The following is a 13,673-nucleotide window of genomic DNA, read 5'->3' on the forward strand; positions in this document are numbered from 1 at the left end:
TGTAACGGTAAATTAGAAATAACTGTAAACGGACCGTTTATCATTCTGCAGTACAACCGGCAGACAACTGGTAAAAAAACCTCTCTCGGTATCGTTCTCCACTCTTTGTGTAGTTATCATTGTAGCTCTCCTGTTCGCTTGAATTAGAACTGTTTTAATTGAACAATACTATACTAACTGAAGGTAAACCATATAGCTCAATAATATGTTGTTCAGGTTCTCAATGGCTATTGCATCACTATTACACACTCATGGCTCCTTCCTGCTATTTGATTGATTGATTGATTGATCAATTGATTGATTACTGATAATGACTGACCACTCTATTCCCTCTGTGTAGATTGGACTGGATGGCACAGGGAAGGAGGAGTGTGTGACTCTGGCCTGTCATGTGTCTGGAAGCCATCTCTACAGGCTGTCTGTCTGCCGGAACTGCAGCTACTCAGACTTCAGAGATGACCTCAAGAGGGTGTTCAGACAGGCCGGGATCCAACGTAAAAACACTGTGCTGCTCATCACTGACTCAGACATTGTCAAGGTCCGTTTAAAGTGTGGAAGACAGTAGGAAGATTAGTTAGAGAAGATTAAAAAAATAAATAAATATATATATATATATATATATATATAGATTAGTTGTTCCATATCTGTTACGTACTGTCGTTATCTAGCCTGGTTCAGATGTTACGTACTGTCGTTATCTAATCTGGTCCATATCTGTTACGTACTGTCGTTATCTAGCCTGGTCCATATCTGTTACGTACTGTCGTTATCTAGCCTGGTCCGTATCTGTTACGTACTGTCCTTATCTAGCCTGGTCCATATCTGTTACGTACTGTCGTTATCTAGCCTGGTTCAGATGTTACGTACTGTCGTTATCTAATCTGGTCCATATCTGTTACGTACTGTCGTTATCTAGCCTGGTCCATATCTGTTACGTACTGTCGTTATCTAGCCTGGTCCGTATCTGTTACGTACTGTCCTTATCTAGCCTGGTCCATATCTGTTACGTACTGTCGTTATCTAGCCTGGTCCGTATCTGTTACGTACTGTCCTTATCTAGCCTGGTCCATATCTGTTACGTACTGTCGTTATCTAGCCTGGTCCGTATCTGTTACGTACTGTCGTTATCTAGCCTGGTCCATATCTGTTACGTACTGTCCTTATCTAGCCTGGTCCATATCTGTTACGTACTGTCCTTATCTAGCCTGGTCCATATCTGTTACGTACTGTCGTTAGCTAGCCTGGTTCAGATGTTACGTACTGTCCTTATCTAGCCTGGTCCATATCTGTTACCTACTGTCGTTATCTAGCCTGGTCCATATCTGTTACGTACTGTCGTTATCTAGCCTGGTTCATATCTGTTACGTACTGTCATTATCTAGCCTGGTCCATATCTGTTACGTACTGTCGTTATCTAGCCTGGTTCATATCTGTTACGTACTGTCCTTATCTAGCCTGGTCCATATCTGTTACGTACTGTCGTTATCTAGCCTGGTTCAGATGTTACGTACTGTCGTTATCTAGCCTGGTCCGTATCTGTTACGTACTGTCGTTATCTAGCCTGGTCCATATCTGTTACGTACTGTCCTTATCTAGCCTGGTCCATATCTGTTACGTACTGTCCTTATCTAGCCTGGTCCATATCTGTTACGTACTGTCGTTAGCTAGCCTGGTTCAGATGTTACGTACTGTCGTTATCTAGCCTGGTCCATATCTGTTACGTACTGTCGTTATCTAGCCTGGTCCATATCTGTTACGTACTGTCGTTATCTAGCCTGGTTCATATCTGTTACGTACTGTCATTATCTAGCCTGGTCCATATCTGTTACGTACTGTCGTTATCTAGCCTGGTTCATATCTGTTACGTACTGTCCTTATCTAGCCTGGTCCATATCTGTTACGTACTGTCGTTATCTAGCCTGGTTCAGATGTTACGTACTGTCGTTATCTAATCTGGTCCATATCTGTTACTTACTGTCGTTATCTAGCCTGGTCCATATCTGTTACGTACTGTCCTTATCTAGCCTGGTCCATATCTGATAGGTACTGTCGTTATCTAGCCTGGTCCATATCTGTTACGTACTGTCCTTATCTAGCCTGGTCCATATCTGTTACATACTGTCGTTATCTAGCCTGGTTCAGATGTTACGTACTGTCCTTATCTAGCCTGGTCCATATCTGTTACATACTGTTGTTAGCTAGCCTGGTTCAGATGTTACATACTGTCGTTATCTAGCCTGGTCCATATCTGTTACGTACTGTCGTTATCTAGCCTGGTCCATATCTGTTACGTACTGTCGTTATCTAGCCTGGTCCATATCTGTTACGTACTGTCGTTATCTAGCCTGGTCCATATCTGTTACATACTGTCGTTATCTAGCCTGGTCCATATCTGTTACATACTGTCCTTATCTAGCCTGGTCCATATCTGTTACATACTGTCCTTATCTAGCCTGGTCCATATCTGTTACATACTGTTGTTAGCTAGCCTGGTTCAGATGTTACATACTGTCGTTATCTAGCCTGGTCCATATCTGTTACGTACTGTCGTTATCTAGCCTGGTCCATATCTGTTACGTACTGTCGTTATCTAGCCTGGTTCAGATGTTACGTACTGTCGTTATCTAGCCTGGTCCATATCTGTTACGTACTGTCGTTGTCTAGCCTGGTCCATATCTGTTACGTACTGTCGTTAGCTAGCCTGGTTCAGATGTTACGTACTGTCGTTATCTAGCCTGGTCCATATCTGTTACGTACTGTTGTTATCTAGCCTGGTCCATATCTGTTACCTACTGTCCTTATCTAGCCTGGTCCATATCTGTTACGTACTGTTGTTATCTAGCCTGGTCCATATCTGTTACCTACTGTCCTTATCTAGCCTGGTCCATATCTGTTACGTATTACATTTATATTTAAGTCATTTAGCAGACGCTCTTATCCAGAGCGACTTACAAATTGGTATGTAACGTACTGTCCTTATCTAGCCTGGTCCATATCTGTTACATACTGTCGTTATCTAGCCTGGTCCATATCTGTTACGTACTGTCGTTAGCTAGCCTGGTTCAGATGTTACGTACTGTCGTTATCTAGCCTGGTCCATATCTGTTACGTACTGTTGTTAGCTAGCCTGGTTCAGATGTTATGTACTGTTGTTTTTTTTATTTTAATATTACCTTTATTTAACTAGGCAAGTCAGTTAAGAACAAATTCTTATTTTCAATGACGGCCTAGGAACAGTGGGTTAACTGCCTGGTCAGGGGCAGAACGACAGATTTGTACCTTGTCAGCTCGGGGATTTGAACTTGCATCCTTCTGGTAACTAGTCCAACGCTCTAACCACTAGGCTACCCTGCCGCTAGCCTGGTTCAGATGTTACGTACTGTTGTTAGCTAGCCTGGTTCAGATGTTACGTACTGTTGTTAGCTAGCCTGGTTCAGATGTTACGTACTGTTGTTAGCTAGCCTGGTTCAGATGTTACGTACTATCGTTAGCTAGCCTGGTTCAGATGTTACGTACTGTTGTTAGCTAGCCTGGTTCAGATGTTACGTACTGTTGTTAGCTAGCCTGGTTCAGATGTTACGTACTGTTGTTAGCTAGCCTGGTTCAGATGTTACGTACTGTTGTTAGCTAGCCTGGTTCAGATGTTACGTACTGTTGTTAGCTAGCCTGGTTCAGATGTTACGTACTGTTGTTAGCTAGCCTGGTTCAGATGTTACGTACTATCATTAGCTAGCCTGGTTCAGATGTTACGTACTATCGTTAGCTAGCCTGGTTCAGATGTTATGTACTGTTGTTAGCTAGCCTGGTTCAGATGTTTCGTACTATCATTAGCTAGCCTGGTTCAGATGTTACGTACTATCATTAGCTAGCCTGGTTCAGATGTTACGTACTATCGTTAGCTAGCCTGGTCCAGATGTTACGTACTGTCGTTAGCTAGCCTGGTTCAGATGTTACGTACTGTCGTTATCTAGCCTGGTCCATATCTGTTACGTACTGTTGTTATCTAGCCTGGCCCATATCTGTTACGTACTGTCCTTATCTAGCCTGGTCCATATCTGTTACGTACTGTCGTTATCTAGCCTGGTCCATATCTGTTACGTACTGTCGTTATCTAGCCTGGTCCATATCTGTTACGTACTGTCCTTATCTAGCCTGGTCCATATCTGTTACGTACTGTCCTTATCTAGCCTGGTCCATATCTGTTACGTATTACATTTACATTTAAGTCATTTAGCAGACGCTCTTATCCAGAGCGACTTACAAATTGGTATGTAACGTACTGTCCTTATCTAGCCTGGTCCATATCTGTTACGTACTGTCGTTATCTAGCCTGGTCCATATCTGTTACGTACTGTTGTTATCTAGCCTGGTCCATATCTGTTACATACTGTCGTTAGCTAGCCTGGTTCAGATGTTACGTACTGTCGTTATCTAGCCTGGTCCATATCTGTTACGTACTGTTGTTAGCTAGCCTGGTTCAGATGTTATGTACTGTTGTTTTTTTTATTTTAATATTACCTTTATTTAACTAGGCAAGTCAGTTAAGAACAAATTCTTATTTTCAATGACGGCCTAGGAACAGTGGGTTAACTGCCTGGTCAGGGGCAGAACGACAGATTTGTACCTTGTCAGCTCGGGGATTTGAACTTGCATCCTTCTGGTAACTAGTCCAACGCTCTAACCACTAGGCTACCCTGCCGCTAGCCTGGTTCAGATGTTACGTACTGTTGTTAGCTAGCCTGGTTCAGATGTTACGTACTGTTGTTAGCTAGCCTGGTTCAGATGTTACGTACTGTTGTTAGCTAGCCTGGTTCAGATGTTACGTACTATCGTTAGCTAGCCTGGTTCAGATGTTACGTACTGTTGTTAGCTAGCCTGGTTCAGATGTTACGTACTGTTGTTAGCTAGCCTGGTTCAGATGTTACGTACTGTTGTTAGCTAGCCTGGTTCAGATGTTACGTACTGTTGTTAGCTAGCCTGGTTCAGATGTTACGTACTGTTGTTAGCTAGCCTGGTTCAGATGTTACGTACTGTTGTTAGCTAGCCTGGTTCAGATGTTACGTACTATCATTAGCTAGCCTGGTTCAGATGTTACGTACTATCGTTAGCTAGCCTGGTTCAGATGTTATGTACTGTTGTTAGCTAGCCTGGTTCAGATGTTACGTACTGTTGTTAGCTAGCCTGGTTCAGATGTTACGTACTATCGTTAGCTAGCCTGGTTCAGATGTTACGTACTATCTTTAGCTAGCCTGGTTCAGATGTTACGTACTGTTGTTAGCTAGCCTGGTTCAGGTGTTACGTATTATTAGCTAGCCTGGTTCAGATGTTATGTACTATCATTAGCTAGCCTGGTTCAGATGTTACGTACTATCGTCCGCTAGCCTGGTTCAGATGTTATGTACTATTATTAGCTAGCCTGGTTCAGATGTTATGTACTATTATTAGCTAGCCTGGTTCAGATGTTACATAATATCGTTAGCTGGCCTGGTCCCTAGATCGGTATTGTTAGTAAAAGTAGTCCATTCTATTGATCACCTGTGACATCTTCTCTGTGTTTTGTTCAAAGGAGTCAGTCCTTGAGGATCTGAACTGCATTCTGAAATATGGTGATGTCCCTGGCCTGTTTGACAACGATGAGATTGATTCAATCACTGTGGATCTCAAGTCAACCATGGAGAGCTCTATCGGTGAAAATAGAGAGGAGATGTACTCTTATTTCATAGAGGTACAGTACGGTATAATATTCACTCTAGATTTGTTGATTTATGCCATGGTTTGAGAGGAAGCATTTAACTTCTTCTTCTTCTTTAGCAAGTTCATCAGAGACTACACATCGTCCTGGCCCTGAGCCCTGCTGGGATGCGTCTGAGACAGTACTGTTGGGCCCACCCGGCCCTGCTCTCCTGTTGTAACATAGACTGGTACAGTGAGTGGTCTAAAGATGCTCTGCTGCAGGTAGCCAACAGCACCTACATCAACTCTGACCACTTTGACTGGCTCGGACAGGTACAGTAGTTCACCAGATAATGACAAGCGCTGTTTGTATGTGTACTACTATTCAACTTCTAACTGCAAATGTGTACATGAAATAAACCAAAAACAAAATCAGGTTAATTGCACATATTGAATGAGGATTATGTCCAGAATCTGGAACCCCAGTTGTTTACCTTTCAGGTCCTGCAGAACAAGGTAGCCAGAGTGTGTGTGGATATCCACCAGAGCTCAACCCAGATGGCTGCTCAGTATCTGCAGGAGATGAGAAGGCCCTACTACATAGTCCCCAGCACTTTCATCGAGTACATAGACACCTTCACCAAGATGTGTCGTTCAGAGGGGTCTAAGCTCCATAATGTCAGGTTAAGGCTGGAGGTTGATCTATTGATTGATTGAGTTGTTGGTTGTGACTGTTATTTTCTGGGAAATTATGTTTGCTGAGCGGAGAGTAATATTAAAAGGACTGTATATTGTCTGTTTTTTCCCACAGAGATCGTTTTAGTAACGGACTCTCTATATTATCTGAGGCAACATCTCTAGTCACTGTCATGCAAGATGAACTTCTAGCTCTAGGCCCACAGATAGAGGAGAAGTCAAAGGTAAATAAGAGGATTCAATATCAAGATGGGGTGTTCAGATTTTGAGAGAAAGAGAGAGTGTGACTAATTGATTGTGTGTGTGACTGACTGATTGTGTGTGTGTGTGTGTGTGTGTGACTGACTGACTGATTGTGTGTGTGTGTGTGACTGATTGTGTGTGTGTGTGACTGACTGATTGTGTGTGTGTGACTGACTGACTGATTGTGTGTGTGACTGACTGACTGATGGTGTGTGACTGACTGACTGATTGTGTGTGTGTGACTGACTGATTGTGTGTGTGTGACTGACTGATTGATTGTGTGTGTGACTGAATGACTGATTGTGTGTGACTGACTGACTGACTGTGTGTGTGTGACTGACTGACTTATTGTGTGTGTGTGACTGACTGACTAATTGTGTGACTGACTGACTGATTGTGTGTGTGTGACTGACTGATTGTGTGTGTGTGACTGACTGACTGATTGTGTGTGTGTGACTGACTGACTGATTGTGTGGGTGTGACTGACTGACTAATTGTGTGTGTGTGACTGACTGACTGATTGTGTGTGTGTGACTGACTGATTGTGTGTGTGTGACTGACTGATTGTGTGTGACTGACTGTGTTTTGGACAGGAAATAGAGATATTGATGGGTAAACTGAAAGAGGATTCTCAAGCTGTGGAACAAGTCCGAGCCATCGTCAAAATCGAAGAAGACATGATGGTGCAAGAAACACAGATCGTTCATGAATATGCAGAGGTGAGGTGAACATCAATATGAATATGCAGAGGTGAATTTAAATATGCAGAGGTGAGGAGAACATCAATATGAATATGCAGAGGTGAATTTAAATATGCAGAGGTGAGGAGAACATCAATATGTTTTTATGAGAGTGCTACATACACCCACACTCACCCTTTGATAAATGTGTTCTCTGTTGACTGTGAGTAACATTTTGTTTATGTAAATCATTTGTTCCCATTGTGTGTTGTAAAACTGTAGGATGCCACGGCAGATTTGAATAAAGTTTTGCCTCTGCTGGAGAAAGCAGTTTCAGCTTTAGATGCTCTGCAAAAGAGCGACATTTCAGAAATAAGGCAAGTGAATAAAATCATGCTTAATTCTTCACCTAAGCATGCCTTTTCCTTTCATAAACACTTGGGGGGGGTTACAATATTGTTGTCAAATTGACCTAATCAAAACATTTTTCCAAGTAGAACTAATGTTTTGATGCAACGAATCAATATGACACACTGTCGATATGTAATAGTGAATTCATTCTGAATTGAATGTATTGATCTCCTGTTCATTATTTGGCTCCAGAGTATACACCAAGCCTCCAGAACTGGTCCTGACAGTGATGCATGCAGTCTGCATCCTGCTACAGCAGAGGCCTGACTGGACTACAGCTAAACAGCTGCTAGGAGACCCTGGCTTCCTCAAGAGACTGGTCAGCCTGGACAAAGACAGCCTGCCAGAGAAGGTACAGTATTTAGGCCCCAATCATACCTTGAGATGAGCTTATCTTCTAGCTTTAGATTCTCTTGTTTATTATACTTGTTTATAAGTGTCTTGTGGTCCTGTGTGGCTCAGTCGGTAGAGCATGGCGCTTGCAACGCCAAGGGTTGTGGTTTTGATTCCCGCTAGGGAAAATGCACGCTTTGGATAAAAGTGTCTGCTAAATGGCATCTATTATATTATAATAGTGCATGATACTATGTTTGAATTGCTGTAGGTGTTTCTGAAGTTGAGGAGGTATTCTAAGTGTCCTGACTTTAACCCTGCCAAGGTGGGCATGGTGTCTATAGCCTGTCGTTCTATGTGCCTCTGGGTGCTGGCTTTGGAGCACTACCATGAAGTGTACAAGGTACAGTTTGACTGTTGTGTGCCTTTAGTTCTCTAAGAAGGAAATATTCCCTTATTGTTAATCATGAATGCAACAGTGTTATATTGATGTCCTATCTTCCCCAGATAATTGAGCCCAAACGGAACAAAGTCAACGTGGCCCAAGCAGCATTGGTGAAATCAGAATCTAATCTGATGAAAAAGCAGAAAAGACTATCGAAGGTAAGATATTTACTGTTTGGCAACGTGTTTGATCATTCATTCACACAAATGACAAGGGCTCGTTTCTCCGTTCAGTGTATGCTTTATCAATGAATTGATTGATTGATTGATTGGTTGGTGATTGATTGTTCTGTGCTGTCTGTTTAGATCGAGGAGCATCAGAAAGCTTTGGAGGACCGCTACGATGCCAGTGTGTCTGAGAGACAGGAGCTGGGGAGACGTAAAGAGAGGACCACGAACAGAGTGCAGAGAGCTGCTTCACTCATATCAGCCCTGTCTAATGAAAAGGTCCGACCAAACAGTTCCTATACAATAGTAAATATTGTTGAATTTCATAAAACCAGACCAATATGGCACTTATGGATCTGATTCGATACCAGTCTTTGGGAGTCAGAATACACCGATTCCGATATTTCTGCCGATACATATGTTTTTTAGATGAAAATGTCACTGTTTTAGGTACAAATTGAACTCCAAAAGAGATGCATCCATACAATGACACTTTGAATGCTGATTTCTTCCATGCGTGCTTTCTGTTGATTTGACCTGCCTGTTGCCCTGTGCGTGTCTGTGTGTATCAGGATCGCTGGGAGAAGGCAGTGTGTGACCTGGACAACAAGCTGCAGCACATAGTGGGTGACGTCATGGTTTCCTCAGCGTTCATCACGTACTGTGGACCTCTGACGGCCGACTACCGTAAAGCCATGGTGAAGAAGTGGCTGGACTTCTGCCACAACATGGATATCCCTGTCTCTCCTCAGTACACCTTCACCTCAGCCATGACCGAGAAGAACCAGGTGATGTGGTCATTTAGCAGGTTTTTTTTATCCTAAGCATCTTATAAAATTGTCAGCATTGACTGACACATAAATGGACTGATCGACGTTCAGTGGTGCAAGTAATCTCTTAACATTAGTCCCATTTAATTCAGAGCTATAGCTCCACACGATAGTGGATTCAGAGCATTCTGGGGTGATATCCATCTCAAAGGATCATAAAGCTCAATCTCATGTGAATGTTCACAGAATATTTTTAAGAAATTACAAACAACACACGCATTTTGTTTTGGCATGTATTGCCATAATGCACCAGATTTAGCTATTTTCTCAACATTTTAATGACATCGAAAAATCTTATCTCCCTCAGGTGAGACACTGGCAGAACACAGGCCTGCCACCAGATCAGAACTCCACAGAGAATGCTTTGATCGTGAAGAACGGTCCCCACTGGCCCCTGCTGATCGACCCCCAGGGCCAGGCCACCAGGTGGATAAGCTCTATGGAGGGGGTCAGGCTCAGGAAGATGCTGGCCTCAGACCCCAACTATATGAAGACAGTGGAGAGGGCCATTCGCATGGGGGACGCTGTCCTTATTCAGGTACTTGCTTAGGCTACTTAAACCTTTTAGTTCTTTGGGGAGCATAGATTATTTGACAAATTGCCTCCTGCGCCTTCTGTGTTGATCTCTTATTCAGGTATTGCCATATAGAATATACACATTTGATTGATTTTAATTCTACAATATAGAATCAAAGATTGTGATTCCCAACAGTAACCAGGTTTCCATCCAACCTTTTTATCAGAGTAAAGTACATGTGAATGGAAACAGCTAATTTGTCTGTAAACATTCCAAATGTCGACAAAACAAAATACGCTAGACAAGGTGGGATCTTTTTGTGTCTGTAAAAATAAGTATATGAGAAATAGCAGTGGAAACTATTGATCTAATAACCATCATATCGAAGTAAATGTGGAGTCATACGTTGTGTTGTATGTTGTGGTCCTCCCATACGACTCGGGAAAACATGCAATTTATTAGGCTAATGAATGATGAAATCAGTTATGATGAAATCCACAGGGGGGTGAAAGTTCACAGTAATGAGCTTAATGCTGCTTTCCAATAAATATAAAGGGTGAATGCACCAATTTGTGTGTGCAATTAATTATCAGGTAGAACAGAAAACCAGCAGGCTCCGGACCTCGTAAGGTAAGAGATGAATACCCCTGATGTAGGCTATACCCACACTGTATCTGCGAGCTGATGGCTAGAGCGCGCAAGCCAACACTGGAGTGGGCACATTCGTTATATAACGCAACAGTTTTAGTGACAAAACCATCAGTAGAGTTGAAAATGCGATGGATGATGAAAATGCGATGGTATTTAATAACAAAAGGTATTTTTATGTACTCTACGTCATCACGCACAGCCTTTTATCCACAAGAGGTCAATTTGATGGAAACATCTCTGGTGGGAAATGTGGATTGTTTTTATGCAGATTTGTGCATATTCACATAAAAATCTGTTGCCAATTGAATGGAAACTTAGCTTAGTGGTTTTCTTAAATGAAACTGATGTACTAAATGAGATCAAGATTATTAGTCCTTATCGATCCTTCCCTTTGACCATTCTTCTGTTTTCAGGATGTTCTTGAGAACATAGATCCCTGTCTTCAGCCAATCCTGATCAAGAACCTTACAATACGTGACGGTCAATCATTCATCAAAATTGGAGACACTGAAATTGAGTACAATCCCAACTTTAGGTACATTTACTCATTCAATTGAGCCCTTATTTTCATCAAATGACCCTTCATTAAAAATATAATGTTCATATTTGTAACAGTAGGAATAGGTCTTATAAATTGTCACAACTCCTCTCCTCCTCATCTCCTGCCTTTTCCTTCTCCTCTCCCCTCTCCTCTCTTTCTCACCGAAGGCTCTACCTGGCCACCTGTCTGCCCAACCCCCACTTCCTCCCGGCAGTGTGTGTCCTGGTGAAGCTGATCAACTTCTCGGTAGAGTACGAGTGTCTGCAGGAGCAGCTGCTGTCCAGCGCGGTGTCTCTGTATCAGCCAGAGCTAGAGCTGCACCACAACCAGCTCCTCCACACTATTACTGCTGACCTGTTCAGCCTTCACGAGCTGGAGAACAGGTCCCTGCTGCTGCTGCAGGACACCCAGGGTGAGGGAGGGGGGGAGGGAGGGAGGTGGACGGGTGGATGGATTTTGTGCCGTTCCACCTGTCCCTAAATGTAACGTAAAAATCTTGATCAAGATCAACTGTTGGCTTTGCTTCCAGCACTCTTTCACTATTGTTTTTACTAAGAGGATAGAGAAAAGATAGAGATGAGCACATTGTCTCTCTTCACCTAAAATGTGACATATTAAAACACTAATACTTTGTCTTGCTTCAGGACACATATTGGACGACCAGGACCTCGTTGATAACCTGAAAAAATCCAAGGTCACCTCCAATGAGATCTCCGTGCGAGTTGAGACGGCTAAGGACAAGGAGAAGGAGATCGACGAGGTCCGCAAGAAGTACCTCCCTATCGCTAACCGTGGTGCAGACCTGTATTTTGTCCTGGCCGACCTCACCCAGATCAACTACATGTACCAGTTCTCCCTGGACTGGTTCAATGACATGTATGTGAAAGCTTTGCAGGTGGCTACGGAAGGCCAGGAGTGGCCCACCCTGGACGTGTCCATGCCTGTGACGGGCACCTTGTGCCCGGCTGGAGCTAAAAGCCTGAGGAGGGCTGTGGTGGTGCCTGGAACATGTGCTCCCAACATGGGGGACTTTAACCTTCGTCTCCTCAAGATGATGAACACCATCACTGAGAGTATATACAAGGTAACAGTAATGAGAGTAACAATCATACACAGGTAACATGCTATTTTCTTTTGGGTTTTCCGCATCTTAAGTGGAGCTTGATTGAGTTTTTCCCCCTCCGTACTCTGTCTCTCCCCTTCATTACTCTCTATTTCCCCCACTCTCTCTCTCTCTCTCCCCCTCATTACTCTCTATTTCCCCCTCTCTCTATTTCCCCCACTCTCTCTATCTCTCTCTCCCCCTCCTTACTCGCTCTCTCCCCCTTCCCCCTCCAGGAAGTGTCCCTGGCCCTGTTTGTGGACGACCAGGTGGTTTTCTCCTTCCTGATGTGTTGTAACATCATGAAGACCAACAAGCACAACATGATAGTGGGCAGCACTGAGTTCCTGCCTGCTGAAGAGTGGAAGATATTCCTACACTCTGCTGTGCTGGCCAGCATGATGGACTCAAAGAGAGCCGAACAGGAGGAAGGTAAAAAACTACCTGCTGTGTCAGGCATCTGTCAGTGATATGAGGCCGCATATTGAATCAGAGCGTGTCTTTAAAAGGCTCCAAACTGTCTTTCAATTGGAAAATAAGTAGACCATGAATGAGTGAGCATTTGAGTAATTAAGGGGGGGTTGACCACAGTAAAATTGCTGAGTGCATCTGTGTGTGATTGTCTCACTAGGGGAGCTCCTGGGTGAGCGTCCGGACCACCCGTGGCTGACAGACAGCATGTGGGCACAGTGCCAGTACCTGTGTGCCCACCTGCCCTGCTTCGCCACCCTCTACAAGTCCATCCAGACCAACCGTTTGCAGTGGGAACTGTTCCAGCAGGCTAGGAACCTCTATGAGTTCCTCAGTGAGCCTTACACTGGACACTCTGGTTCTGGTACTGAAGGTCGGTGTTGCTGCGCTGGAACGTGAAGCTTCCCTGGTGAACATTGGGTTGCTTGACTTATTCCTTGAAGCTCTTGTGCAGAAAAGAGCCTTGACTATGGCATCTCCAGTGAACCTTGCTCTGGGGAGTTTTCTGTCCTGTGTTCCCTGATGCACGTTGTGTTTGAATTCACCACAGAGTATCATTTCCTTGACTTATTTCACAGAACCTCTTCATGGTAATGACAAGCCATACACGTTCCCCCTCACCGATAGAATCTCATTCTAGCTCGTTCCCCCTCACCGATAGAATCTCGTTCTAGCTCGTTCCCCCTCACCGATAGAATCTCGTTCTAGCTCGTTCCCCCTCACCGATAGAATCTCGCTCTAGCTCGTTCCCCCTCACCGATAGAATCTCGCTCTAGCTCGTTCCCCCTCACCGATAGAATCTCGCTCTAGCTCGTTCCCCCTCACCGATAGAATCTCGCTCTAGCTCGTTCCCCCTCACCGATAGAATCTCATTTTAGCTCGTTTCCCTTCACCAATAGAATCTCATTCTAGC

General features: G+C 43.7%; 1 pseudogene; it reads left to right on the forward strand.

Moving 5' to 3' along the window:
* LOC124046975 overlaps positions 1–13,673 on the forward strand; it is a 58,894-nt pseudogene that overhangs the window by 36,171 nt on the left and 9,050 nt on the right.

Source organism: Oncorhynchus gorbuscha, linkage group LG10, assembly GCF_021184085.1.
Source record: "Oncorhynchus gorbuscha isolate QuinsamMale2020 ecotype Even-year linkage group LG10, OgorEven_v1.0, whole genome shotgun sequence".
Lineage (NCBI taxonomy): Eukaryota > Metazoa > Chordata > Actinopteri > Salmoniformes > Salmonidae > Oncorhynchus > Oncorhynchus gorbuscha.